Raw genomic sequence first — 5,740 nt, forward strand, 5'->3', positions numbered from 1 at the left:
CACACAAACGTAATTAACAAAGCAATAAAACACACGACACAAGAAATTACGTGGTTCAACAATGTGCCTACGTCCATGGGAGCAAGTGGTTGATTTTCACTATCAATTCGTTAAACTTACATCAAGGGTTACAAATATAGTTTATATATCAACCCTATGCGCACAGAAGATTTAGAATGCATCTAAAACACTTATGTAGCATATTCTAGAGGGAAATCTTCCAAATCCTCCAATCTACTAATCTCTCGATTCAAAATCCGTCATTTGTGCCAAACAATACCGTCGACGATTTTAGGCAAACCGTTGACGATTTGATATCAAGGCCAATTTCTGAAGACTGAAACCGTCAACGATTTTTAGAGAAACTGTCAACGGTTAACTACCTGCAAACTGTCGATTTAACTGTCGACGGTTTCTTCATGTAGCCTTCTTCCTTGTTCTTTGCTTCACCATGCTTTCCCGACGCATGCGTCCAACTCAACATGAGCCACATCTCCAACATATACAAAATAAATAAAATATATTTAAAAATAAAAGTAAATAAAAATATGGTTTATGACTTAATTCTTGGAGTTTGCTCTTCTTTTAGGGAAATTATATAGGAGACTTCCCCTCCACATGCCTGTGTGCCTATAGTTTAAATTTTAGACATATAACAAATTGTTCCTACATTCATTAATATTGGAGAGAGACCCACTTTGAATAAGTGTATAATTTAGGAAACATGCACACAAACCCGTGGAGGGGGAGGTCTCTTGTAAAATTTCTCCTTCTCTTGTTCTTGTAAAATTTCTCCTTCTTGTATTTTAAATGTTAAACATATGACAAATTATTTCTATATTCATTAATATCAAAGAGACCCATTTTGAATGAGTGTATAATTTAGGAAACAAACACACAGACACATGGACGGTGAGCTCTCTTGTAAAATTTCTCTTTCTTTTACTCCTTTTTTCCATTACACTTTGTCATTTTTTATTTTTTATTTTACTATATAGGAACTTAAGCCACCAATGAGTCCTTTGGACCCCCTGGTGTGGAACCAAACCTACGGATTAGCGTCCTCTGCCTCCAAGTCTCGCTGATCAGGGTAAAGTTCGGATGCTGTCACGGCTTCTATGCATCAGTTGGACATTCGGCCAACCCGACTCTTAGGACACATCTCCATTACCATCCACGGTCCCCGCTGGCTCATAGAGAACTCTCACCATCTACAGTCCCCACTGGCTCACAGAGTAAATTCTCACCATCCACAGGTACCGCTGGCTCCGTAAGTGTATCTACTTGGAATAGAACCTCCGATGCTCCTTCTTACTTGCTTATGTCTTTTCACCACACCATGTCGTGGGGGCTCACTTTGTCATATTTATTTCTAATAAGTGTAATGGCCTTTTTTTTTATTTTGTTTTGTTTTGATTGCTTTTGTACTTTCAATTGGTACATTCCTTTTCTTCATCCATTTTTTCTTTTCTTACTACATATTCCCTCCAAAATTATAGTCGTACTTTTATTCATAAAATGTTATGCAATAAATTAGTGTGTAGATTATTCTATTAATTTTTGTTTGTCAGCACCTGGTTTGAAAATTGATTATTTTAGTTATTTTAAGTTTCTCTCTTTTTATTCAATTAATTTTATTCACTAATGATTTAATTTTGGGTAGTGTAGAGAGTGTTTTTAATAGTTACCAAAAATAAAATAAAATAAAGTTCTTCTCAATTGGTATAGGAAAGACATATAATTTATTTATTTATTTATTTATTTATTGCTTCAAATTTTATTAAAATTTTAATATGACAAGTATTTATTTCTTGTTTTAAAATAAAATAAAATAAAACCTTTGATTTAAAAAATTAAAATTTCTTAGGACCGAAATGTCCAAATTTTTATATATGTTTACACAAACATGAGGTATTACAAATCAAAGTCATTTTGACTTAAAAATTCTTAGTTTGACAACAACAAAAAAAAAGTCCACCATCTTATTTCACATCATAATTTATTAATTTTCCCTTAATAACAAAGTGTTTTACACCAATCTTGAATCCTTGATGCACTATTTTTTTTTAAATGAAAAAAATTTTAAATTTTTGTAAGCTTTTTTTATGTATTTAAAAAATATTTTAATTTCAAAAATTGTTTAGTTTTTTTTTTGTAATTTTTTAGTAAACATTTTATTTTCAAGAGTTAGAGGATTAAAATGGACAAAATAAACATACCTGAAAAATTAATTATAGTTGTGATAGATAATTCAATATATTAGATCCGAATATAAGTTCAAGTTACATTTATAACCTGATTTACTAAGTTAAAAGTTCGTTCAACATTCAACACCAATGATTAATTATTATTATTTTTATCAAATGACCATTAATTTCTCTTCCCAAAATGGAGCTATAGTAAGTATTATTTTTTTATCTCAATAGGCTGCATTTTTAATTTGCTATTTTACGCTATGGTGCTTTATTTGTGGGTAAGTAATTTTAAGGACACAAAGTTATTTTGCTTTATTATTTGTATTGGCACATTACTTTTTTAGTCCCATTTATTTATAGCATTTTTTTATGCTTGACTACTTAATAAAAATGGATTCTTAATGATTTAGAAATTAGTAATTAGGTCTTATTTGGTAAAACTCTTAACTAGTGTTTAATTATCTCTAATGGGATCAAATATTTATTACAAATTTAATAAAAGATTTATTTAGAAGCTTTGTCGTGTCGTGTGTGTGTGTGCGCGCGCGCGCGCATGTGTGTATATATATTCAATAATTTCCCATTTTCGTGGCAAAATTCTCCTTAATTTCCAAAACATTATCTTACACACATATATATCTAGCCATCAACGAGCACTTTGAATAATTTTCCACCACCATGACCACCGACAAACGTAACACCCTGTAGTGCATAGATGTTTCCTACTACCTTTTCTCCTTTCATCACTATCGAGCCGCATTCACACATTTCATTTTCCCACTTTCAGACTTGTAACTATACCCGATATAGTTTAAAGTGTCCAATGAAACTACATTCTTCCTTAGACTCAGTACATATCTTACATCACATACATTGTTGGCGTGAGCTGTAAATTAGAGAAGTTATGGATCCTTTCAATGAAGGGTCAAAAAATCCCAACCATAATGCTAACCTTAAATTTTGTAAATTGCCAAAAATAAAGAGTAAAATATCTCTATTAATATATATACTTTTTCTAAGGTAAATATTATTAAAAAATGGTTGTTTTAACATGGTATTAGAGCGTCAGGTTCCCATCTTAACCTATTTTTTTTCCTAACCTTCTTTATCGCCGCCGTCGATTATTTCTAAATGGCCAGCAGAAATCTCTCGGGTCTCATCCTCTCCGTCCAATTTGCAAGCCCTCAACTCGTGGTCGAAGCTCGTCTGCAGTGAATCAGCGAATCATCTTCTTCGTTGTCATCATCTGCCAGATCTTCAGACACTTCCACAGTTGTCACACACAAACCCAGGTTCATGATCTGGGAACCCGTTAAGACCCCAAACAGACGCCAATCCGAGTCCATTGCTCTTGTTGTTGTCGCTGTCGAAGGAGGTTTTTTGGGAAGAGCATCCCTCCAATTCGTCGTCTCTCCGCTGATTCGCTATCATACGCTGATTCGTGCAAAACGTTAATCGCCGAAAGCCCCTGCAACTCTCCCTTGAGGTTCTTCTTTGCTTGGTTCGTCTGAACTGATCTAATTTATTTAGTGTTAATCTGATTACATGACTTTTTCTTAATCCTGCGAAGGAAAAAAAAAGAAACACCCCTCTACACGAATGGGAGACCCAAATACCCCTTCCAAAATTGGTGATGCCCCTTTTGACCCAAATAATATTCTGTCTGACCTTTTTGCAACTAAGATGGCCGAAGCCTTGACCAAGGCTCACACACCTACTAGTTTTTCAAAACTTGATGCCGTCCCAATTGGAATTAAGTTGGATGGTTTCAACTTTGCTTTCTGGTCCCATGTTGTGGAGATGTATATCTCCGGGAAGGACAAACTGGGCTACATTAATGGAGAATTACCCCCTCCATCTCCGACTAATATATCTTACCGGAAGTAGCGAACGGACAATGCAATCATTAAAGGCCAGTTGATTAACTCCATGGATCTGACCCTAATCGGCAATTTCATTCGATTTTCTACTACTAAACAGGTATGGTATTAGGTTGCTACAACTTATTTTGATGGGGGAGATACATCGTAAGTATATGAGCTAAGGCAGCATGTCTCTCGTCTCTGGCAAGGCGGTGGATCCTTGGAAAAATACTATACTGACTTACAAGGATTATGGCATGAAATTGACTTCCACTGACCAAATCTAATGGAATGCCCAACTGATATACAAAGGTACAATAATATGCTTCAAGAGGACCGAGCGTATGCTTTTTTTTATGGCATGGACGATAAACTCAACAACATCCGGAGTGATGTACTGCAGCTACACCCGTTCCCTTTTATGGACAGAGCCTATGCCCATGTTTGGCGAGAAGCTCTCCGCCAGGTGGTGGTGAATACAGTGGAGAAGGAAGTCCCTGCTGGAGCCGTGCTCGCTTTTCGGAGCCTCAAGCTTGGTCAAGGACCTCCTACACATGGCCAAATGGGTTCAAATTCCTCTAAAACCTCTCAGTTTTCTTCCAATATTGTGAAATTCTCTCACTATGGGAACTCAAAGCATACCCATGAGAATTGTTTTTAATTGCACAGGTATCCTGATTGGTGGCCCGAATTTCAAGAAAAAAATAAAAAGGAAGCAACACAGGTTAACAGTAGCAAAGGGAAAGTTGTTGTGGCTACAATTGACTTGTGCCTCTCTCTCATTCCATCTAGTGACTTGACTCATGTGACTGCCTCTCCTCCTAACTCAGGTATCTCTTGTCATGCCCTACTTAGTCATGGTAATAAACTAGATAGTGCTGCATGGCTCCTAGATTCTGGGGCCACAGACAATATAACCTTTGATCCTGCAGATTTTACCTCTCGCTCACCTCCTCGGTGCATTAGTATTGCCAATGTCAATGGAAGTTTTTCACCTATCACAGGGGCAAGCTTAATAACTCTGTCACCTTCATTACAATTGACAAATACTTTCCTTATTCCTTCCTTATCTCACAAACTCTTATCTGTGAGCCAAGTTACTAGAGATTTAAACTATATAGTCCTAATGTGTCCTAATTCTTGTTTTCTTCAGGATATTCTCACCAAGGAGATAATTAGGCGTGGTACTAGGAAGGGGGGATTATTCTACATGGAAGACTTCAGTCTGAGTCGTGCACATCAGGTGTCCTCTCAAGAGTCCAAGATTCAACAGATATAGTTGTGGCATCGTCGTTTAGGTCATCCCTTATTTGGGTATTTACAACATTTATTTCCTGATTTATTCTCGAATATGGATCTGTCTATGTTTCATTGTGATGCTTATATTTTGGCAAGAAGTCATCGTGAAAATTATCCATTGCACTTGAATAAAAGTGATACTCCATTTACTTTAATTCAATCTGATGTATGGGGTCCCTTTCCTTTACCTACTATCTCTGGAGTGCATTGGTTTGTGTTGTTTATTGATGATTGCACTAGAATGACCTAGCTTTATTTGATGAAAAGTAAGGATGAAGTGTTTAGTATTTTTCAATCCTTTTATGTTATGGTTCTGCTAGAATTTGTGTATTCCCAAGTGGGGGGGTGAATTAGAATTTAAAACTTTTTCTCCTAGGTTAATCT

At 35.8% G+C, this 5,740-nt stretch overlaps 1 long non-coding RNA gene across 3 annotated transcripts; it reads left to right on the forward strand.

The window, feature by feature from the left end:
• The first annotated feature begins 3,178 nt into the window (after positions 1-3,178).
• Positions 3,179-5,522, forward strand: LOC131146375 (uncharacterized). 3 transcript variants are annotated; one of them, XR_009134360.1, is made up of 4 exons: positions 3,212-3,696; positions 4,176-4,623; positions 4,727-4,887; positions 5,211-5,522. It is a non-coding gene; the product is annotated as an uncharacterized LOC131146375 (long non-coding RNA). The 3 variants fall into 3 exon arrangements; XR_009134361.1 differs by having other exon boundaries at positions 3,406-3,681; XR_009134359.1 differs by having other exon boundaries at positions 3,179-4,623.
• The last annotated feature ends 218 nt before the right edge of the window (positions 5,523-5,740 follow it).

This window comes from Malania oleifera, chromosome 13 (assembly GCF_029873635.1).
Source record: "Malania oleifera isolate guangnan ecotype guangnan chromosome 13, ASM2987363v1, whole genome shotgun sequence".
Taxonomy (NCBI): Eukaryota; Viridiplantae; Streptophyta; class Magnoliopsida; order Santalales; family Ximeniaceae; genus Malania; species Malania oleifera.